The sequence below is a fragment of the Cricetulus griseus genome, chromosome 9 (genome assembly GCF_003668045.3).
Source record: "Cricetulus griseus strain 17A/GY chromosome 9, alternate assembly CriGri-PICRH-1.0, whole genome shotgun sequence".
In the NCBI taxonomy this organism is placed as follows: domain Eukaryota; kingdom Metazoa; phylum Chordata; class Mammalia; order Rodentia; family Cricetidae; genus Cricetulus; species Cricetulus griseus.
Window position 1 is genome coordinate 3,697,639 of NC_048602.1, and position 24,180 is coordinate 3,721,818.

The 24,180-nt window shown below is 51.8% G+C and overlaps 1 protein-coding gene across 1 annotated transcript in view; it reads left to right on the forward strand.

Moving 5' to 3' along the window:
• Positions 1–13,931: 13,931 nt before the first annotated feature.
• LOC113837179 (carbohydrate sulfotransferase 8) overlaps positions 13,932–24,180 on the forward strand; it is a 131,281-nt gene continuing 121,032 nt past the window's right edge. The window contains exon 1 of the mRNA XM_035449539.1: positions 13,932–14,018. The gene's annotated coding sequence lies outside the window, so the exon portion shown is untranslated. The remainder of the gene's footprint in view (positions 14,019–24,180) is intronic.

Sequence of the window (24,180 nt, forward strand, 5' to 3'; positions counted from 1 at the left end):
ACACAAGTAGGGGAGCGAGGTCAGCCTTCGAGAATCAGTTCTCTTCCCACAGTGGGGTCCAGAGTCCACTTGTGCAGCCTGTGTTTCTGCCGGCTGTGGCATCTCCCCAGCCCCAGTGGTGTTTTGTTGTTGTTGTTGTTGTTTATTTGTTTGTTTTTAAGTTAAGAGGCATCAGGCCAGGCTTGGTGGCATACACCTATAATCTCAGTGTTTGGGAGGCCGGGGCAGGAAGACTGCAGGTTACAGCAGGATTTCAGTTTGTTTTTTGTTTGTTTGTTTGTTTTTGTTTTTGTTTTTCGAGACAGGGTTTCTCTGCGTAGCTTTGGAGGCTGTCCTGGCACTCGCTCTGGAGACCAGGCTGGCCTCGAACTCACAGAGATCCACCTGCCTCTGCCTCCCGAGTGCTTTGTTGTTTTTAAAGAATCAAAACAAAGTTGAACGTAGCCAGACCTCAACAAGGAGCCAGGCTGGATCCTAGCCCGGTTTATATGGAGAGATTAGACCTGTGGGGCCTAGACCCGTCTTGGGCTACAGGGTCAACAAGCACCACTTTCGTGCTGGTCCATTTTAGACTGAGGGAGAAGGGCCAAGGCCAACGCAGCAGTGGTCTACCATGTCTAAGGAGGCATCCTTTCCTAACACCCCAAAAGGCTGCCGCTTAGTGTTCTTGGTCCTTTTGTCTTCCTTTAGGCTCCAGAAATCTGCTCTGCAAAGAACGTCTACCGTCGCGCCCCTAAGAATGATGGAGGGATTTGAGAAATCAGAACAGGTGCCTGGGGTGCTACGGTTTGGATGTAAAAAGTTCCCTCACGGGCTCCTATGTGTGAGCACTTGGTCCCCAGCTAGTGGCGCTGTTTTGGGCCTTTGGGCCTGTAGCCAAGCTAGCAGACATGGAGGCAGGCCTTGAAGGCAGTATCTGCTTCTGGGTCCAGCCTGAGCTCTCTGCTTCCTGATCCACTCACCCCAAAGAGGCTGCCACCCACATCCTGCTGTAATGGATCGGGCTGCCCTAGCAGCCATGCCTTCACTACTGGGATGTCAGGTATCTGGTTAAAAAATTAAGGAGAAAAGTAACTTGACACACGGGGCATGGGAATGCCCCCCAACACTCGTGCTAATGCGAGGGACTCATCAGTATGCTGACATTGGGAAATCCCGACAATGCAACAACGAAGGACACACCACAATTCTTCAACTGCTCGTGTATGGAAAGGGGGAACGCCACGGGAAATGGTGGAAAAGGACCTGGGAGACATACTCACCCGGGAAGGCGGCTAAGAGAATTGGTTCTGAGTTTTCTTCCCAGCCAAGGGTCTACAACTCAGGCCTGAAACAGGGGTCAAGAACCTGGGCCCCACTCTCACTCCATTTAGCAGAGCTTGTGAAGGAAAGGCTGTGGCCAGGTATCCATGCTAGCACCTCAGCATTGGCGAGGGAAGGCAGCTGTGTTCCCAAGGAAGAGCCACCTGCCTGGTTACCCACATCAACAGCATGTCATGGGCTCTTGTGTCCATCGAACTGACTTTGCGGGGCCACAGAAGTCATCAGAGGCCACAGCAGGGCCGTGTGTTTGAGATGGAGCTAGATCACACCCTTGATGGCTTAGGGCAGACCAGCCAGAGCACACAAAGCCAGGTGCTCTAGCATCCAGGAGCACTCGCAACCTTCACGGCCCTGCCACACGGACGCATCTATTGCCTCCCCCCCACACACACACCTTTGAAAACAGGAAACAGGGTCTGAAGACTTGGGAGACCACCCAGCTCACGCTAGCCCCAGGAGAGCCACAATGACACTCTGGTTGGCTGCCATCTTTCTCTTCTTCTTCCATGGGCCCCCCAGGACATCCCAGACCTTTCCCCAGCACAGTGCTCTCATTTCTGTTTGCTTCCTGATTTGTTGTTATTACTTGATTTTTTTATTAGTTCAAATTCGGAACAAGCTTGTTTCACATGTCAATCCCTTCTCCCTCTCCCTCCCCTCACTCCCTCCCCTCCTCCCCCCCCACCCTCCACTCCTCAGGCAGGGTGGGGCCCTCAATGGGGGGCTCCCCAAAGTCCACCACATCATCCTGGGCCGGGCCTGGGCCCTCCCCCATGTGTCCAGGGCCAGAATGTGACCCTTCACGTGGGATGGGCTCTCAAAGTCCCTTCTTACACCAGGGAAAAATACTAATCCACTACCAGGGGCTCGCTGGAGTGCAGAGGCCTCCTTATTGACATCCATGTTCAGGGGTCTGGATCAGTCCTGTGCTGGCCTCCCCGACAGCATCTGGGGTCCATGTGCTCCCCCTTGTTCAGGCCAGCTGTTTCTGTGGGTTTCACCCTCTCTGCAACTAAGTTCCAGAGTTCAGTTCAGTGTGTATCTGTGGGAGTCTGCATCTGCTTCCATCAGCCACTGGATGAGGGATCTGAGGCTCGGGCGCCCGCCGCAGGACCTATTACTTGATTTTTAATACAAGGCCTTATTAAGTAGCCCAGGCTAGCCCAGAAGTGGATACCTAGTCCAGGATGGCCCAGAACTTGCAAGCTCCTGAAGGCTGGGATGATGTGTATGTCTGCATGCCTGTGCCCCTATCTTAGTTAGGGTTCTGGGAACCCTTTCTTATAAAGGAAAACAATTAATTGGAGCTTACAGTTTAGAGGTTTAGTGCATGGTGGGACATGGTGGCATGCAGGCAGACATGGTGGTGCAGCGGAGACTCCTGAATCTTCATAGGTAAAGCAATAGGAACTGAACTATCTCACTGGGTGAGGAAACCTCAAGGCCCATTCCCACAGTGACACACTTCCTCCAACAAGGCCACACCTCCAAACAGTGCCACTCCCTTTAAGCTTGGGGACCAATAACATTCAAATAACCACAGCCACCAACCTCAACAGATAGGTTTACTACAATTAATTTTAACAGGGACAATTATTATTATTTGCTGTGCTGGAGAGCTAACCCCCAGCCCCTCACTGGGGGATTCTAGGCAGGGGCTCTACCACTGAGCCACACCCCCAGCCCCTCACTGGGGGATTCTAGGCAGGGGCTCTAGCACTGAGCCACACCCCCAGCCCCTCACTGGGGGATTCTAGGCAGGGGCTCTACCACTGAGACACACCCCAGCCCCTCACTGGGAGATTCTAGGCAGGGGCTCTACAACTGAGCCACACCCCAGCCCCTCACTGGGGGATTCTAAGCAGGGGCTCTACAACTGAACCACATCCACAGACCTGGCCCTGGTTCTTCTCACTGTTCTAGGATGCAACACTCAGTTGTACCTATGAGTTTCCAAACACAGTGAGAATCATCAGAGTTGTTGTCCTCTTAGCCATGTTGCCCTCAGTTCTAAGCAAAGGAGGACAGGACTCTCCCCTGGCAGACAAGGTGATATGGGAAAAGAAGACGTCAACCCAAAATGGAGCAAGGGATTTGCCTGTAGTCTGTAGCTGAAACCTCTCCTGTCTTCCCTCCCCGTTGAGAGGCATTTGGACCTCCTCTGCAGCTCCAGGGAGCTTAGGCTGTGAACTCACCAGGCCGTCCAATGAAAGTGGCTTTTTACCTTAGTTGGGATGCAAAGAGATGTGTTTGTCACAAATCTTTTGGTGGAGACACACATATCAAAACCAGCAAGCAGGCACAGGGCTTCAAGCCTGGGCTTTGCAGCGCGTCTGCACCTCCCTCGCTGCAGAGGCTGAGCCTGACTTTCAAAAAAGGGCACTGCAGCCCTTAGCAAATCTCAGGAGGAAAACTCATTGCCTGTTCCTTCCAGGGGCCCCCGGGCCTCCTTCTGGGATTCCCCCAAGGGAGGGGCTAGTGAAAAAAGCACAGAATGTGGAGAGTGTCAAAGGCGTTGTTGATGACTCTTCGAGTCTGCCTGAATATTAGATGCAAATCAGAGCTAATAAGTACAGTTGGAGAAGCTAATGGAAAAACCGCCCTTCCCAGGAGGATTGCTGTACACAGGGCAGCTACAATGGCCTGACTAGCTGTGCTCACCGGTCACGGGGAAGCCGGTGTGGAATGGCTCTAGGGAAATAAAGCCTGTGTAAACTTGTTCTACGAAGGCCATTGCTGTCCAAGGCTCCTCCCAGCTTTGAGACTAGGCTGGGGATGGAAACTCCCATGATCTCTCCACTGGTCAATGTGTGCAAACATGTTACACGAGGCTAGGTGTGTATGGGCATGCGTACGTCTGCCCTCCAAAGGGTGCACACCACTGAGGAGGTTCTGGTGACCACTTGGGTTCTGAGACAAAATTCCCGTGTGAGTTCAGGCCCATCTGCAGATGTGGACCTCACTGGCAGCTGTTCAGTCCAGCTGTGGCCAGGACTCTGGGTGCAGTGACAAGGCTGGAGGTGGAAGGGCCCTGAAGCCATGGTGGCTGCAGCCTAGGCTGGCTGGAAGGGAGGGAGCTTTCTGCCCACTGCCCTCGTTGTTTCCATCTCTTCCACTCTGACAGGGTTTGGATACAGTTTGATGTTTCTACTGCCCCATTCTCCCTGGCCCGTGCGTCCTGCCACTCACATCCATCTCACTCAAGCTGAACTTGACTGAGGGGACACACACTTCCCACAAGGAACCGCTGCAGCCACAGGAGCAGTGTGGGTCACAGCACCCCGCCTGGAGCCTCAGAGCATCTTGAGACACCAAAGAGGGTTCCTCGGCATGAACCACTTGGAAACTGGCATGCCTGGGCCCAATCCTGGCTTCACCACCATCCAGGTCTGTTGACAGTGACAACTTGGTGTCATCTTGGATCTCAGTTCCCTCATATAAAAGGGAAGAATAACAGCACAGACTGCACTGTCACCAGAATAAAAGGGATAAAAGGGAGATGGATCTAGTGGTATATAGATGGATTTTTCTCTGGGCCGCCAGCTCACAAATAATGACATGGAGAATTATTAATTATGAAAGCTCGGCCTGTACTTGGGTTTTGCTCCTAACTAGCTCTTATAACTTAAACCAACACATTTCTATTAATCTATGTTTTAACCATGTGACTTTTTTTTTTTTTACCTTTCTTTCATTCTGTGTGTCTGACTCCCTCCACTCCTTGTTCTCTCTCTGACTCTCCTCCTACTTTCTCTCTCTGTCTGGAAGTCCCGCCTATACCTCCTGCCAGCTATTGATCAGTCAGCTCTTTATTAAACCAATCAGAAGGTGCCTTGGCAAAGACCCATAATCCGCAACCGTGGTACATGCCTGCGATCCCAGCACTTGGAGGTTGAGAAAGGAAAATCAAGTGTTCATATTCAGCCTGGACTACACAGCAAGTTTGAGGCTAGGCTGGGCTACACAGAGAAAATCTATCTCAAAAACAGAAGCGAAACAAAAACAATGGAAAGAAGGTCATTGTGTGCTTGTTTTTCATGTCACCTACCCTGGTGATGAGCCTTGGACACTCCGAGCTTAACTGAGGCCATAGAAGAGGCCCCAAGACCACTCAGGCCTTCCAAGAATTCCAGTGTTGGGGGCCCCCTGTCTGTGCTCAGGAGTGGCTCTGGTCCTTACCAGGGCTGCCACACCCTTATCTGGGCACTCAAGGCCACAGGTCCATTTTAGCCCCTAACTTCCTCACCCATGTGGATCAGCTGGATAAAGTTAGGCCAGCCAACCAAACAATAATCATCTCAGGGAGCGGCCTGCCATTCTGTTTTCCTGGAAGCTTCTCTGCGTTTTGTTTTGATTTTGAATTGTATTCTGTATGCCCCTTCAAGTCCAGGCAGTGACTGACATGGAAATGGTTGGTATGGGCGCAGAGCTACTCTTCCCTCCCAGCGCCGGATTGCCCCCTGCAGGTTGCGTGGCTCCACTTCTGTGGAAAAACAAGGGTTTGAATCCACAGCCCCCGGAACCGAGTCCCCGTTCTACCCTTGTGCTGCGTGGCTGTGGGCCTGTGACTTCCCCGTTCTTCTTCTGGGTATGGATGGAGAGGGGGGTTCTTTGCTTCAGCTCTCAGGCTGGTGTCAGGCGGACCCTTAAGGATGAAGTTCTCAAGCGAGAATCCGGTTCCTTGGGCACTTGTGGTTAACTACAGAGCCAGAAATTGGGGGGGGGGGGTGAGTGCCAACAAGAGACAAAGCCTTGATCGGATTCCACGTGGACTGTACTCTGGGAACCTACCTGACTCTTCAGGGCATCAAGCCCTTTGCATGCCCTGCGCCCCCGCAGCGCAGCGTTGGGTCTTGATCACGCAACCCTGCCCGCTGGCGCCTTTTCCTTTTTCCCCAGGTCAGCGTGGGGTTACTCAGTGCCACCACCGGGGCAGTGGCAGTCAAGAAGCTGCGGAGTGGAGCCAAGCTGCAGACCAGAGTCCAGCACTTGGGGGATCCCCAAGCCCGGCGCTGCCCGCACCAATCCCGCCCCACCCCCCGCGGTCGCCCGACCGCACCCAGCGGCATCTCCTTCGGAGCGCGCGGCCAGTGGGGCGGCGGGAGCCGCAGAGCGCGCGTGGGTGTGGCGCCCGGGAGCTCCCGGGAGGGTTGAACGATCGGAGAAGAGATTTCCCCCTTCTCTGCCCTGCCACCGCGGTAGCCGCTTGCCACCGTGGGGCGGGGCCCGGACTGGGGGCGGGGCGCCGGGCGGGCGCGGCGCTATTTCCAGCCTCGCCGGAGGCTTCGCTCGCACTTCGCTGCGAGCCTTGCCGGCGCTGGAGCCGGATCCGGTGGCACCGCGGGGAGGAGACAGGACCGGGCGGTGGCGGCGGAGACAGGGGACGCAACCAGTGCTGGGAGGACCCGATAGGAGCTCGCCGCCGCAACCTCTCCCGCGCGCTCCGGCCGCCGACCCCACGCCAATCGTCCACTCCCAGCACCTAGGACTACGCGAAGAAAGAGACCCAGCCCGGCCCGAGTCGGGGCGGAGATCCCCCTTGCTTCCCAAGCGCCCGGGAGGAGGATTCTCCTGCAGCCAAGAACCGCGCCGGACCGGAGGAAGCCGTGGCCTGGAGAGCACCGGCCGCACCAGGTAAGTGCCTGCACCCCACATCATCCCGTTGCCACCCTGGGCCGGCTGCTCACCCGAAGGGATGCCCCAGGGAACCCTTGAGTGGAACCCGGACCGCTCTGAGCGCAATCCTGGCCGCTCGACATGGATCGGAGTCCCAAGCTGCAGGTGCTGGTGCGGCGTGCGGTGCTTGGGTCTGGCTGTACTTTGGGGACCGGCCCCCATGAGCGGGAACTTTAATTAGACTTTCGATCCTTGATTTTTCTCTACGCCTGGGAACTGCCTCTCTCTCTCTCCTAGGGCTCTCCCTGAGGACCCTTCGCTCCTCCTCCTCCTAGATCTGGATGCTCAGTGCGTGGAGGCAGCTTTGGGCACTGAGCGGCGAGCGCCCCAGGGTCGGGCTGGAGCGTCCAGGGTGTTGAGGCTTTGGCGTGCGCTTGGCACTGGGACTTGGGGGTCAGTTTGGGGCCGGCAAGGCGAAAGGGGAAGTTACTGAGGACCCTGGCTCCCTACCGGGAGGCATAAAGTATCCCTGCGCTCCATCGCGCGCGTCTCCAACCCGGCAACTCTCTAGGGCCCCGGCCTGTTTTGTGCTCCTGGCAAGTGTGCGTGCGTCAGTGATCGCGGGGAGGCGTGTGCATGCGTGTGTCCCGGAGTGCGGGAGTTGGAGCCTCGGGCGGCTGGGAGTAGGGGGCGGTGAGATGAGCCTCTTTGCGGCGGGACCGAGCCCATCTCTAGCGACTCTGCAACTCCAGCTGCTGAGCAAGGCTGCTTTGCCAGCCACAGCTCTGGCTTCGCCAAAGGCCGGCCTGGCCAGGCGAAGGTGCGTTTCCGGGTTTGGGCAGGGCCAGAGGTGGCGCTTGGGTACCAAGTGACCTCTCTATTTCCCGCGCAGGACTCCAAGCCCTAACTTTAGTTGTATGCCTTGTCTCTGGTTCCTGCGGCCCTCACCGGGCCCCGGAACAGTCAGGGGACTTGTGCCCCGGGCTGCAGGCGTACAGGTCGGATCTTGGAACACCCCGTCCTGCAGCCATTTCAGCATCACCCGGCGTCTCATCTCTGATCCGCCTCCCAGCAGGACCCTAAGCGTGATTGGCTCTAAGAGGAACAGGCTTCTAGGGCTCTCTGTTTCTATGGATGTAGCCAGGCAGCAGTTGGGAGACTCAGCTGGGGGACAAGGACCTAGCTCCAGGGGATAGTGGTGGGTAAAGGGGTAAAGGCAGATTAACTCTTTCGCCACCTTCCTCCAGAATCACAGGTATAAGCTTCCTCCACCAAGTCCCCTTTTCAGGGTTCCCCTCGCCTTACACTGGTGGATAGGGGGCCTTGTCTTAAGCCCCACCCTAGTGCAACCTTTGACCCGCGGAACTCTTTAAAAAAACATTTCCTACCACCACAATGTCTCCTGATCCTGTCAGTGCCCCCAAAAGCACGGTTGGAGGGACCGTGGTTCTCACAGAAGACCCTCTTCTGTTTTTAGGCAGGGTCTCAGCATATAGCCCAAGCTAGCCTGGGACTCATGACCTCAACCTGCTCAGTGCAGGGATTACAGGTGTGCACTATCACACCCTACAGAACCTTCGCTTTTAATGGAGCGACCCCACCCGCTACAGGCAGACAAGATCCCCGGCCTCTTGAGGAGAGTAGAAACATGTTTTGGAGGCTTCAGCAGATTGGTCTCCCCAAAGTGACACACAAAAGAGGTGCTATTCAGTCAAATTGGGGTGATCAATAATCCAATAGCATTTGAATACAGAAAACCTCAAAGCCTGACCCTGTCCCATCATTTGGTGGAGTCACCACGGGACACACCAATGGCCAATGTATTTATTCATTTACCGGGAATCTGACTATGTAGGAGTGAATTATGTTCCCCGGGTATTGATTTTTTGTTTTTTCTTTTTTTTTTAAGACCCCAAATTTAAAAAGTCAAGGCTTTCTCAAAGCAAGGTCAAGGATTAATTATTTATAGAGAGACATCCATCAGCAGGGGAGGGGGTGTGCTCATTTATAAATTCCCTGAGTGGGCAAAATGAAATCTATTTTTCTCTGGCTCCAGCCGGGAGAGGAGAGCTGGCTTGTTTGACGGAGGACGCTTTGTAACTCAGCCTGCTGTTGGAGATGCCTTTTCCATCTTGTAGCTGGAATATCACTTGGGAAATTTTATGCATATTTGCTGTGTTTCCGTAATGAACATTTACTGATTACAGAGTATCAAGGGAATTTCATTTTTTAAACATTTATTCAAATCTCTGTTTATGTAAGCTAATAAGTCTGGGAAAGTTGAGTTAACTACCCCCCTTCCCCTTGGATGTTGGGCAAGTATGCTTGGCAGGCTCATCTCAGAATTTACCCTCCATTCACTTACAACGGGGAAGTCAGATTACTCTGATTGGAAACACAGTGCTGGCTGCTTCCCTGTACTTTACTCTGAGCTAGCGCCAGCCGCTGCTTTTTGTGGTTTTGCTGATGGAGGAGAGCTTGGTGCTCGGAGCTGTGATTGCTGTTTTGCCGGTTGTGTGGGGTTGGAATAAGCCACTGTGGCCACTGGAGAGCTGATGGGGGCAGTCAGGGAAGGTGTGGTCACCAGCTCACGTCCCTGCCTCTTGCCTACCACTGACCTGGAGTCTGACACCCCCCCCCCGTTTTAGCGCCCACACGTTCCCCACCACTCTGATTTGCCTATGCATGGCAGCTACGAAACCACCACCCAGCCCTGTGTTAATCAGAAGGTAATGAGTCTTCTTAAAGGAGGTTTATATAATGCTGGCCCGAGGAGGTCAAGACAGCACTGCAGAGGGACAGCCAAAAATAAAGTAGATGTGTAAAGATGCTATCCGAGTGTATATGTGGCATCAGTATCAGGACGCTTGCTGCCGGAGGTGGGCAGCCTTCGTGTGACACTGTGGTGACCAGAGGCTCCTGGAGCTTTGTCCTTGGAGTCGCTTGCTGGATTTGTCTGACTTCAGAGCAGCTGTGTTGCCTTTTCCCTCCCAAGACAAAGCTGCCCCTGAATAGAGGAGGCTCGCTGGTTCAGGTAACCCCGGGGACAGCTTCCTGAGCTCAGGTGGCAGAGGCTAGGGAGACATCAGCTCACTTCTTATTGGCTGAAGGCCAAGCAACCCTCCGGTTGGTCAGTAAATTGCTGTGGTAGAGGGTGTCAAGGAGCTGTGACTTCTACCCTCTGCAAGACTGCCTGTCATTTGTGATCTGGTGTTGCAGACAGACTCTCAGGGACTTGATCGTGGGTGGTTAGGAAATCAGAGGAACAGTTAATGCTGTCGGGAAGCCGGAGAAGGCTGTGTCTCCGTGGGCCAACAGCCAGAAGCAGCCCTGGTCCTACTCTCACAGAGTACCTGAATGTAGGCCCAGGGTTGGGGGGGTGTCAGACATAGCTGCCTCCCCAGGCTGACAGGTTGCGATTTTCATTCTTATTCCCCACCTGTAAGACCCTGCTTCTAGGGAACTAGTATTTTTGGTGGGGTGGAGGACAGTCTGGTGACAGTGAGGGTATGGTATCATTTTCCTGTCAAGCCCAGCTGGCTTTGGTGAGTGACATTGATTCGAACTAAACTATGATTGTCAATGTTGACACTTGGAGTCAAATGACTCTTGTGTCACACTCCCAGGGCCAGCCCCCCTGTCACTCTCCTTCATTCCGCCATCAGTGAGTGTTTATTGAGTATGTATTGGATGTCCCTTGTGGGACAGAGACTTTGCTGTCACTCATTCATCTTGCTATCCTATGCTAGGCAAAGACATTATTAAATATAACGAATCCTGTGGGAGTCTAGGCTTGAGAAAGGTAAGAAGGGGATGCCCAGGTTTCTTTTTTTTTTAAGATTTTATTTATTATGTATACAACATTCTGCTTTGCTTCCATGTATATCCGCACACCAGAAGAGGGCACCAGATCTCATAACGGATGGTTGTGAGCCACCAACCACAAAATTGCTGGGAATTGAACTCAGGACCTCTGGAAGAGCAGTCAGTGCTCTTACCCTCTGAGCCATCTCTCCAGCCCAACCCAGGTTGTTTCTTTATGACATCGGATCCGCGTGTGCTAAGCAAGTGCTCCACCACTGAGTTGTGACTCCGACAGGAACAGCTCGGTTGTTATGAGCCCTACAAGCAAGTGAGCTGACTTAGATGGAGACCAGGGGCTGGAGAGATGGCTCAGAGGTTCAGAGCACTGGCTGCTCTTCCAGAGGACCTGAGTTCAATTCCCAGCAACTACATGGTGGCTTAGACTGAGGGGCTGGGGTGGAGGACTGAGAAAATGGCTCTTCTGCTAAGATCTGAAGGAGTGACTGGCATGTCCCAGATGAATTGGAAAGGATGGTGGGGGTGGGGAGACCAGCCATGGGCAGTAGCCCGCACAGCTGTCCCTGCTGAGGGAATAAATGAGAAAGTTCTGGCCACCCGCGATGAGAAGACCTCTGTGTGCCACTGACAGATGAAGGAGAGGGACAGAGATGGCTGGTGGAGACCTGACAACAGGGTGCCTTGGAGACCAGTTGCATTTGGATTTGAGATTTTAGTCAGCCAGCTGCTGAGGGGTTTGGAGACCCGTGAGAAGGGAGCAGTAACGACCTTGGAGATAAAGAAGCACGGTTCCGAAGGAATTGTTTGGGGAGGGGTCAGGGTGGGGTGGTTGAGATGAGGCTTGTGGGTGAGAACTCTTGGCTCCCTGAGACAGAGATCCTCCTGGGATCCTGAGCGCCTGTCCATTCCGGGACTGGGTGGTCCGATGGCTGGTGGTGCAGCCAGGTGTCTGCACCACTCCCCCAGCCACTCCATTCCACCATGCTCGTCGGTTTGGTTATCTGCTGCTGTGGGAAAACACCAAGATGAAAAGCAACTTGGAGAGGAAAGGGTTCATTCCAAATCTTACTCTTCCGGGACACACAATGGCTTCCATTGTGGAGAGAAGTCAGGACAGAAAGTCAGGCAGGAATCTAGAGGCAGGAGCTGAAGCAAAGGCAGTCAGGACCCCTGCTTACTGACTGCCCACCCTTGTGGCTCAAGGTCAGCTACATTTCTTACAGCTGCTAGGACCATGTGCCCAGGGTTGTCCCACCCACAGTGGGCTGGACTCTTCCACACTAATCATTAAATATTTAGTTATGTATATGAGTGTGTTGTCTGCATGTGTGCCAGCATGACAGAAGAGGCATCAGATCCCATTACAGATGGTTGTGAGCCGTCGTGTGGTTGCGAAGAATTGAACTCAGGACCCCTGGAGGAACAGGTAGTGCTCTTCACCCCTGAGCCATCTCTCCAGCCCCAAATCAATCATTAATAAAGAAAATGCCCTTAAAGACACGCCCACGGGGGCTGGAGAGATGGCTCAGAGGTCAAGAGCACTGTCTGCTTTTCCAAAGGTCCTGAGTTCAATTCCCAACAACCACATGGTGGCTCACAACCGTCTGTAATGAGATCTGGTGCTCTCTTCTGAACTGCAGGGATGCACACAGACAGAACACTGAATGAACACTGTATACATAATAAATATTTTTTTTTTTTTTTTGGTTTTTCGAGACAGGGTTTCTCTGTGTAGCTTTGGAGCCTATCCTGGAACTAGCTCTTGTAGACCAGGCTGGTCTCGAACTCACAGAGATCCACCTGCCTCTGCCTCCTGAGTGCCGGGATTAAAAGCCACCACCGCCCAGCTATAATAAATAAATCTTTAAAAAAAAAGACTTGCCCACAGGCCCATCTGATGGAGGCATCCTCTCAATTAAGTTTCTCTCTTCCCAGATGGCTCCAGACTATGTCAAGTTGACAAAACAAAAAACAAAACTAACATACACACGTACACAGAGCACATAGTAGGCACTTAGTGACAGCCTTGCCAGGGCTCTCAGGTGAGGACCAGACGGAGCACTGCTCTTTTTCTGTCTGTAACTGACACCTTTCTGCTGAACTAGCTCCACTTAAGACCCCACCCCACCCCCCACCCCCGGAGAGTGCAGCGAGGCTTTAGCCACCTGCGGGCTCTGTCCTGGGTGCTGGCCACTTGCAGGGCTCTGATGTCTACCTTCTCCTGGAGTTGTTTGCTGCCTGCTGCTCCTGCCTGTGTTGTGTTCGCTTAACGTGGTGGTCCCCAAGTAGTTTCTTCACCTGTTATGTAGTTGATCTAACCTGGCAGTTGGCTGGCATCTGCCCCAGAAAGAACTCTCTTCCGCATGTCCCCCTCTTCTCTCCTTCCTGTCACACTGTACCTGCTTCCATCCCTTTGAGAGGCTCTGCCTGGGGTTGAGAGCTTCCCAACTCCCTCTGACGTCTGACTCTTCTCAGGCTGTCTGCGGCTCAGGGACATGGCTTCCCCACAGACAACAGCCCTGTGCCCAGGCTCCGTCATCATCTTCCTGAGCTGGGGTGGTGGAAAACAGGCCTGTGAGTCAACCTACTTCCTGGTGTGCCCATGCTGCTGGCAGCAGGCCCTGAGCTGAGTGGATGCCGAGATGCAGGCAACAGCCCAGGTCGCTGTCACCTTGTCCTCACTCCGTCTGGGCCAGAGCCAGCTGCTTCCAAGCTGGGCCAGCCTTGGGGATGAGAGCGATGACAGACAAGGAGAGGTTCTAGGCGGTATAGTTTTATGCTTTGTAACCCCTGGCCTTTCTGAGGCTCTTTGCCTAAGGGTAGGCTGTTCTCCCCGACTCTGTCTGGTAGTGAGTCCCCTGTGGCTGTCTGCAGCTTGCTCATGGCTTTCTGTCCGGGGTGGCCTGTCCCTCTTCTGCTGTCATTGCTAGCTGTCTGTGGACCACTGGGCATGCTTAGATACCCATCCACGAGGAGGTGACACAGCAGAGCCCCTCTGCCAACATTCTATACCCTAGGCTCAGATTGACTCATGCTTAACAGACAAGTCATACCTATCTTGGAAGCCATCTCTTGGGGGGGGGGGCTGACTCATCTGTCTGGACAAGATTCATCTGCCCAGTCTTATGAGCACTGAGACCTTCCTCCAGCCTTGTTGGGGGGGGGGGGCAGGGTGTGCTTCCTGTGTTACTGAAGGGGTAAGGGAAGGAGGTAGTGCCTGCAGGGAGAATCTCAGCATCCGGCAAGTACTGACCAAGGTTCGTCTATGTGTAGGGCCCCATACCTTGTCTTGGGGAAGCTGGGCCACCGTACTCAGGCCACAGGGCCATAGAGCTTGTAAGAATGTCGCTCTTTCCTGCTGTGTCAGCCATGAAGAGCTGGGTCTGGAGGAGGTACACATTGCTGACTGGCAGGCCTAGAGATCTAAGTTTCCAGGCTGTCTGTCCTGGTGGAGTCGTCACTTGGCATGGTATGTCCACACTAGCTGAGCCGGTACCTAACGCATGCAGTCTGTCTACACTGGCTGAATTAGGGTTTGTTGTAGACAGCCTGTTTAACCTTGTGGAGCCAGTGTGTGGTCCATATGGTATGTGTACCCTGGTTGAGTCTTGGGTGTTAGCACTGGAATCTTCCATTTAGTTTGTGTCTGCTCCATTCCCCAGGGCCTTTGAACATAGAGCTCAGATTGCTCAAACTCTCTAGCTTCAACAGCTTTCTTGGTGACTTAGGCCCAGACTTCCCTTCAGACTCAGCCTGACATGTCAGCAGCCTTTGTCTTCCAGGGCCTAGGTGGTTAAGCCCAGTGGGCAATGCAGTCTGTCTACACTGTTGGAAACCAGCATGTGAAGCAGGTAGTCTTTCTGAACAGGTTGAGCCAGTATGCTTGGCAGGTACTCTGTCTACACTAGTTGAGCTCCCCAGTGTATGATACTCACTATAAAGTCTGTCTATACCACTGGTCAATGGCTACATCACTGGAGTCAGTGTTCAGAGCAGGAACTGGCTACACTGGTTGAGTCCAACATGTGATCCAGGCAGACTGCCACACTGCTTGAGACACGGGAGACATGGTCAGCCTCAGGCTTGCTGAGGCCAGTGTTCTGGGTTTCTCTGGAAACCTCTGCCCACTCCTGGGTGGCTCTCTCCCTTCTGAGGATACCTCCAAATATCTGGGTCCAATGTGAGTCCCGTTCTCTAGGGACAGTCCCCATGGCCTTCCCTTTCAGCAGAAGCTGCCTGTTGTCTGCGGTCAGTGCCACCCCCGCCATCCTCCACGGCAGCCACTCACGTGCCTGCATCTCTGGAAAGTCATTTAGCATGGATTACTGCCTCGGTGTGCATAGTAAATTGAGTTTCTCCTGCTTGGGTCCTTCTTGCTGTTTTCTGCTTAGATTTGGGGTCTCATGAGGTTTGGTTTCATCTGCAAATCTAATTTCATGACCATTCATCCTGTGAAAGCACACTCTATGCCTGTTATTTAACTCTTCTCCATTTCCTTTTCCATGAATTAAAATGTCAACAGACAACCATGACAACCACACACGCACACACCCCTCACTCCATCCCAGGGGGCCACCTCTGGCTTGTAACTGAAGCTGGTATACGGAGTCAAACTAGTTGGAATCTTAGCTTTGCCCCTTAGTCATTGTGTAGACCAGGGACTTGGTTTCTTCGTCTATAAAATGAGAATAATGATAGACCCCCACCTCCTAGAGCAAGTCTAGCAGCCTTCGGCAAGGCGACAGCTGCTGTTGTTCTTGTTGTTATATTGTCCTTTGTGTTTGGTCTCTTAGCCTAACATGTTGGTCAGGGATCTAAACTGATAATGTGAAAAAGATTTGGGGCGGGGCTTGTAGCTCCTCTGCCAGGGTCACTTCCAGTCATTATTTTTAAGGAATTGTGTGTGTGCGCGTGCACGTGTGTGTGCACATGCCCAAGGAAACCAAAAGAGCACCAGAATCCCTGGAGCCATGGTTACAGGCAACTGTGAGCAACTGTGTGGCTGCTGGGAACCCGAATCTGGAAGAGCAGCAAGCACTCTTGACTGCTGAGCCATGTCTCCATCCCCGATGGGGATGGTTAAAAATGGTTTCCCCGAGGTCACAGTGCCCATCTTTCACAAGTGCATTTTAAAGCCCCAACCCACTTACAGAAAGCAAACGCGAAAGTGAGTGGGTCATATGTGAGCAACGTAGTGACTGTCTGAGAGCTGCGTAGGCACCTCAGAGTGCCCCTTTGATCCATTCCAGTCACTCCCCTTCACCACATATAACTAATGGCATAGGTTTGTTTTCCTTGCTCCGAAACTTGATAGCTGTGGAATTACAGCCCACGTCCATGCGTGACTGGGTCAGCATCCTGTTTGAGAGATTCATCTGCATTGTGTGTTACTGTTCTGTTACTGTTCTGATTATTCTCCAGGGCTCCCACTGCGGTTTGCGTGAGCGTGCACCAGAGGCCCACGCTTGGAAGGCTTGGTTCCTAAGGTGTGACTAATTGGGAAGTATTGCAAACCATTAAGAGGTGGGATATTTTGGGACACCTTTAGGTCACCATTCAGGGCATGCCCAAAAAGGGACTGTGGAATCATACTGGTTGTCTCTTTCTTGCTGCTCCTTGGCTCCTTGGCTCCATGACATGTCCTGCTGTTGTCATTTGGCACCCTCACTAGAATCCTAAAGCATTTGGGGCCTCCTGATTGTGTACTGGAAACTCTAGGGTCATGAGCTAAAACCCCTTTTTCTTTTTACAAAGCAATTGCCTCATCTATTCTGTTGTGGCAACAAAGAGCTGACTGATACCATGCCATTGTGTGGAATACTCTAATTTATTTACCTATTCTCCTGTCGACTGCCATTTAGGTTGTTCAGAGTTTTTGACTATTACAAACCACGCTGCCCAGGTTTTTGGGTGTGTTTCTTGGGTGCATATAAACATATCTGAGGAGCCGGGCGTTGGTGGCGCACGCCTTTAATCCCAGCACTCGGGAGGCAGAGGCAGGCGGATTTCTGTGAGTTCGAGGCCAGCCTGGTCTCCAGAGCGAGTTCCAGGATAGGCTCCAAAGCTACACAGAGAAACCCTGTCTCGAAAAACAAAAACAAAAACAAAAACAAAAACAAAAACAAAACATCTGAGAAGCATGGACTTAGACTTTCTGGGTTAGCGAGAATACATCTTTTAATTCAGAACTGCAGTCAGATTTAGGAAGTGTTCATTCACCCAGGCATGGAGGTGCATACCTGCAGTCCCCGTATGTGGGAAGCTAAGGCCAGAGGATCGTGAACTCAAGACCAGCCCAAACTTCCTAGTGAGTGTGTGTGTGTGTGTGTGTGTGTGTGTGTGTGTGTGTATGTGTGAGTGTGTGTGTGTGTGTGTGTGTGTGTGTGTGTGTGTGTGTGTGTGTGTGAGTGCCTGTGTGTGTGTGTGTGAGTGCATGTGTGTGTGTGTATGTGTATATGTGTGTGTGTATGTGTATGTGTGTGTGAGTGTGTGTGTGTGTATGTGTATGTGTGTGTATGTATGTGTATGTATATGTGTGTGCGTGCGTGCGTGTGCGTGCGCGTGTGCGCTCGCACTGGAGTGCGTGCAGGGGGTGGGATTGCACCCACTTACGTCTCCTCAACAGTTATGTGCGAGGGTTCCAGTCACTGCACACCCTTCCTAACACTGTGCAGTCGGCTTTATCGTTTTAGCGATCCTGTGACTATGCAGAGCTATCACACTGTGTTTTTAATTTGATTTCTCAGATGACTAATAGAGTTTCTTTTTTGCCCAGGATATTTTGAACCTGAAACTATTCTTCAACAAATCTTAAAATTCACTTCCACCCCCAGAAGATAAGGTTGCTAAATGTCTATAGGTGTGTATGATTCCTTTCCTAGGGGGAAGTTTGAATCTGTTCTTCTAGAAGGCAGGAGATGGAGTAGTCTGGCATTTCTGTGAGGGGTGGGAACCGTTAACAGACTCCATGAACTTTGACGCCCTTGGGACTCATGTTCACTGCTGGGTCTCAGTGTCCAATATCGTCCTAGCACAAAATAAGGCCCGGAGAAAGCCCAGTGAATGAAGGCCCAAATGTTGAAGCTGCCCGTTGGTCCTCTTAGTCCCTCCTACCTACCTGACTCCACAGGGATGTGTTAGCATACTGAGTTGGGTAAGGACCCTACTGGGTTATCCGTGCTGGGACTCTGTTCCCTCTAGTGGCCTTACCTGTCCAAAGCCAGCTGTGATAGAGCAGCGGGCATGCTTACCCAAGGCTATAAGCTCTGGCCATTAAAGAGCATGATTCCTTAGCTGGGCCTGGTGCATGGTCCTGCAATCCCAGTCATTCCAGAAGCTGAGGCTGCAGGATCACAAGTTCATAGCCTACTTGGGCTACAGAGTGAGTTCAAAGCCAGGTTGGGGAACTTCCTAAGACCCTCTCTCAAAAGAAAAGGTCTGGCAATATAGCCCAGTGGGACAGGCAGGAGGTAACTTCCCTTGCCTAGAATCTAGTACGGAGGGGCTCAATGGTAGAGCCCTTGCCTAACATGTGTTAGGTTCCATTCCTTAGGTGTTTGTCTTCATCCTTGATGGGTATACCTGCTATTGGGTTTCTTTGCAGGTGTCTGGAAGTCCCCCTCCCCTGACAAAGGCAGTGTCCCCTTTGTGTGTGATGGACTTCTCAGCCTTCAGCACCAGTTTTCCATAGCTGGCAAGCTTTCCATTTGAGTAGGAGCAGAAGCGAGTATCTAATAAACCGCTCAATGGATCCTGCCACCGCTTGACCATAGCAATACCTTCTGCCTTTTGGCTGCATCTGGCCCACTTCCTTCCAACTTGACAGAAGTCTTTGGAAAACAATGTGGTTGGGCAATGAGAGCCTGGCTCAGAGTCCTTGGAACGAATGTGCTGTTCTTTGTGTTCCTGTTATCCTCAGGGAAGGGAGTAGACCGGCATATAACTCGGGTGCAAACCGCACAGAGTAATGGGGTAAAACTGGGCTGACCCTCAAGACAGGGAGACCACACCTCCCCAGGGAACCAGTGTGAGCCCACCCCTGAATATCAGCAGAGAAAAGTCCACAGGACAAAGACACTGGGTACCCAAGAGGCGCAAATACAGAGACTCATTAGAGGATTCTAGAAGCCAACTTGAGACTGTTTATCTCCAAGGCAAAGAGTGAGAACTCTCCATCTTGGTAATGGGAGAATTCTCTCCAGGGTTAGAGATCACAGGGCAGGCACATGGTCTGTGTGAAGCAAATACAAGTCACTTTAAAATGGGACAACAAATGACTCCGTGACACACACACACACATTGTTTATGTGATGTGTAGGCGGGTGTGTGAAGACGGAAGAGCTAAAAGCAGTTTGGGAAAACAACACCTTTTTTTTTCTTCTTCTTCTTGGTAGGAAGGCAGATTAGGGGGGTTTATGGTCTTCTGTGATAACTATGAAAGGTTTATCAACATTTAAAAAAAAAAGCCTGACATTTTTTTGCAAAATTGATTTGAAGACTTGGCAGATTTGAGGAATCATTCAGTAACATTTTTACGGGTCGATGCTAATTTGATTCTGCCGACCGGCTCGACGCGCCAATTTACTGCCAGACCAGCATTAAGCACGGACCTTCCGTGCGAGTTTTATAGGCGGACAGCTCATAAAGATGTGTGCTTGACAAGTATTCTGCCTCTCTTAGGATGTAGAGTATGAAGTGTTTATCAAAAACCACCTAAATCGACCCTGCTCCGGACTCGTAAACAACCCGGGGACGTCAGCCTCGGACTTCATTCAGTATTTCATGTCTCACCACTCCAGATCCTGGTATGTGTGTGCCAGGAGACTTTGTCTCCAACAGCCACCTCCAGACACATGACAAACTCTGGGGCAGGGCTGACTGTGGAAACAGACTCTTGCAAGTAGCCATCCATGGCCATTAGAATGCTCAGGGCCCTCAGTGCAGCCTCTCTGAGTGGCCTGAAATGTCCCCCTCTTAAACAGTTCCCAATCTGCAAATCTACATCTCCAGGGAGAGGAAGTCAAAGGTTACCAGGTGTCGTGACACAAGCCTGCAATCCTAGCATATAAGATGCAGGAGGATTGCTAGCCTGGTGCCAGCCTGGGCTACCTTGTGAGACACTGTTTTTTAAGAGGGGGGAGGGGGGAAGAGAGAGAGAGAGGGGGGGGGGGCTGCACCTGAAATAAACCCTTGGCCCCAGGGACTTAGGTTTTTTTGTTTTGTTTTCATTTTTACTTCCTGAGCTTCCCAGTGATGGATCATGGGTGCAGGTCTCTCTTTGCCGAAGTACAACTGTTAGAGCCTCACCACAGAGGCTCTCCAAAGCTTTGTTTGTCCAGCACACCAGAAAGTGTGTAGTAACAATAAAAATCATCAAAACTGCCCTTTTTAAATCTCAGACTCCGGAGACAGGCAGGTGGATCACAGTGAGTTTTTGGCCAGCCTGGTTTACATAGCAAGTTCCAGGCCAGTCAAAGATATGTTGAGAGACCAAAAAGCTCAACTGACCAACAAAAACAAAACAAAACAGAACAGACCCGTGTTTTACCGTTGAAAACTGCTGCTAAGATTACACACAAAGAAGACGTGCCTGGGCACACTTACTCTTTCTCCCCTCCTGGAGTGTCTGCCCCGCCCCAGTGCTAATTGTCCTTCGCTTAAATGAAGATGATTGCAGGAGGAGAGCAGCGAGTGTATAGAACTCCATAAGCCCAAAGCCTCCTGGGCCTCCGGCAGGAGAAATCTGATCTTGGGCAAATGTCAAGGTGTCTTTTTGAAATCTGTGTTACGGTATCAGCTCACTGTGGGCATAGGGCTTCATCTGGATTTCATAAATATTGTATGGGACTTCCTCCTTGCCACCTTGGTCAGCCTGAGAAACACACACACACACACACACACACACACAGAGAGAGAGAGAGAGAGAGAGAGAGAGAGAGAGAGAGAGAGAGAGAGAGAGAGAGCGCCATCGCCATTGCAATCTATTGCTGAGTTGTCATGAAAAGCCAATTGGTGATATTTCAATCACAACGTCCCTGTAACAAATTCCATTCAAATTCCTCGGGAAGAGAGTTAAGGCTTCACCCTGCTGCTGGGAGAATGACACACTAAATGTAGCTTCCTGGGGCCCTGGCAGCCATCCAGGGCTTTGTAATTTATACTTCTCCTTCCTGGCTCTCCAAGTGACCTTGGAACCTCTGTGCTGCAAGGTTTCTTAGGTTCACAGGGTGCTCTCCACACCCCCCCCCCGTGAGCCCTCCCAGGCCCACCCATCCTGTGGGAGTTTAAAGAAAGGATGACAAGACACCCCCAAAAGCACGTGGCTGGTGATGGGAAGATTGTTTGTTGCTGCTGACCTTTCTACTGAAATTGATGTCAGCTGTGAAACAGTCAAACACAGTGCTGAAAGGTGGCTTGCAGGTGACAGGAATCTCTCTCCCGGGCCCAGCAGCCAGCAGGTAAATCCTGGAGGAGCAGGGGGCAAGGGGGAGGGGCAGCCTGCAATTACACTCACCTGCTATTTTTGGTTGAGGAATAAACAAAGTGACCCCGAATTGCTGCCAGTACAGACTCCAGCATGGGAGTGGCGTGTAAGAAAGATTAATGTACAATTAAAACCCGTGTATGGGTAAATTACAGGGTGACAGCTATCTAATGCAAACACTGCAGCCGTGTAATTAAGAGGAGTTACAGGCTCCCCAGGATCCGTTTGCTGAAGGAATTGCCTCGGGGCTGTCTGTGGTGTACATGGGTAGCGACTTGTCCCCAGCACAGTGTGGGGACCCTGTGGAGGTGGATGGAGGTGGGGGGGGCAGACTGGGGTACAGAAGGACTCCAAGCAGCATCTAGCTTTCTCCACACTGCTCTGACCTCTGTTTCCCTGCTCACCTTTGCTTCCAAGGCAGTGAAGAACCCTTGAATATCCTTTTTTAAGCTGTTTTTAATTTCTCCTGCTTTGTCAGCTTTTTAAGAGATATGTTACATTATGTGGAAATTGGATGCTAACAAGATTTGTATGAATAAATTAGACTCTTAACTTTTTATGTTATTACAAAATTGAAATGGACTCTAATGACAGTCAGAATTAATGTTCTGTTTCAAATAAATGCTGGGGATGTGACTGTGTTTCCTGTGCAGTCCTCCATAGCCCTTCCTACGTGGCCTTGTCTGAGAAGCCACCTCTGTCCTCCTCCCAGAGGAGTGGCCCTCTTGCGATTCCCTGTGCCCGTTCGTGAGTTGGGAGCATGTTATATTCTGTTGAGATCTTTAGGTCCACGCCCCCGGGGGCTGTTGGGAATAGCTAAGGCTCCCAATGGCATCTGTAGGGAGAATTGTCCTGGGTCATACCCTCTCCTGTGTGCAATGACTCTATTAAGATGACCCTTCCAGCCACCAGTTGTAAGGTTGTTGGCTCTCTTCTGTCTGGAGCCCTCCCCTCAAGGCCCTCAACTGTTTTTGGTCTATATCTCAAAGTTTCAAAGGGACCCAACCTCGATCCTGGGACCATTGGGGTTTCTCTTTTCCCAAGTCCTCCTTGGCCAAGGTCAGCATCTCTATCAGTGAGTGTGCTGTCACCATGATGAGTCCCCTGACATTGACAAGTGGAACGGGAAAGGAAATGTCCGTCTCATGCTCAACTGACCCCACGAGTTAGACCGAACACCATCCAAGTAATGAGGACACTTGATGGAGGAATTTCCTCATGGTGGACAGGAAGTAGAGCAGGGGGATACAGGAAGGGGCCAGGGCAAGATCTAGCCCCTAAGTCTATACTCCAGGAGTCCTGGGAGATGGCTCAATGGGTGAAGTACTTGTTGTTCAAACCTGAGGATCTGAGTTCAAATCCCAAGCATCCAGGTAAAAGAGCTGACCTATGACCCCAGCATAGGTAGGGGATGGGAAACAGGTAGGGGCTTGCTGGTGAGCCAGTCTAACTGACTGGTGGTCTCCAGGTTAAGCCAGAGACCTTGGCTCAAAAACTAAGAAGGAGAGATGGAAAAATGTCTTAGTGGATAAAACGCCTACACTGTAAGTGTGAGGACTGGAATTCGGATCCCAGAACTTTCAAAAAAGCCAAACAGACACAGTGGCCACCTGTGATCCCAGCACCCATGAGGTAGAGACAGAGGATCCATGGGGCAAGCTGGCTAGCTAGGCTGGCCCAAATGTGTGAGTCCTGGTTCAGTGGGAGACTCTGCACCAATATATAAGGTAAGGTAGGGAGCGATTGAGAAAGACGCTGGATGTTAACTTTAGGCCATCATACACATGCACACATATATGAGCCTTCAAACATACATGAGCCCTCAAACACGCACACGCACGCGCACGCGCACACGCACACGCACACCCTATAGTATTGGGCAGTTGGTCCTCAGTTGGCAGGCTACTTGGGATGGTTAAGGATGTGTGGCCTCACTGGAGGAAGAGCATCACTGGATGCAGGATCTGTGAGTAGAAAGCCTCACCTAGTTCCAATTTGCTCCCTCTGCTTCCTGCTTTTGGCTGAAGATGTGAGCTCTCAGCTTCCTGTTTCTGCTGCCAGCCAGCCTGATGATTCGGCCGCCAGTCCCCGCCATGATGGACTCATCCCTCCGGAATCACAAGCCAAAACAAACCCTTCTTCTCTTAAGTTGCTCTTGGTCATGGCGTTTTATCGTAGTAACAGGAAAATAGCTAAAACAGATGATGAACGATAAAGCAAGGCACCCAATGTCGACCTCAGGCTTCCATACACATGAGCGGGTGAGCATACCACTACACATACTCTCTCTCTGTCTCTGTCTCTCTCTCTGTCTCTCTCTCTCTGTCTCTCTCTCTCTCTCTCTCTCTCTCTCTCTCTCTCTCACACACACACACACACACACACACACACACCAGTGACCTGCTTGTAACAAATGCACCCCACCTTCTCCCTTTCACCACCTCTCAATAATGCCGTCATATTGCGAACCCAGTATGAGACTGTCCATAGATTAGGTCAGCACCCTCATGACCTATTTGTCTCTGGAAAATGCCACGGCAGACAGCTCAAAGATGGCTCTGCTCATTGCCTAGGTGCTTCTTAACGTGGTGGAGCCAACTGTTAAGACAACTCTCGGCCCAGGATCTTTCTTTCTGCTCTGGGTCCCCTCTTAAGCTCAGTTCCAGAGTTAAGGTACTGGCAGGTTCCGAGGCTTGGTTCAGGTTCCTCCTGGACGGGATTTGAGTAGAGGCAGAGTTCCCACGGAGGCTAAGTTGCCACAACACAGCTAGGAGTGTGTCAGGCTCCCTGGATCTGAGAAAGGGAGGACAGAGTCACAGGGGGCTTTCCTGCAGAGGGGCAGGTCTGAGGGTCTGGGATGGTGGGGTGTCGGTTGGTTCTGCTTCCCACAGCTGAGGAGGGTGGGAGGGAAGGGGGCTCCTAGCAAGGTGGGGAGA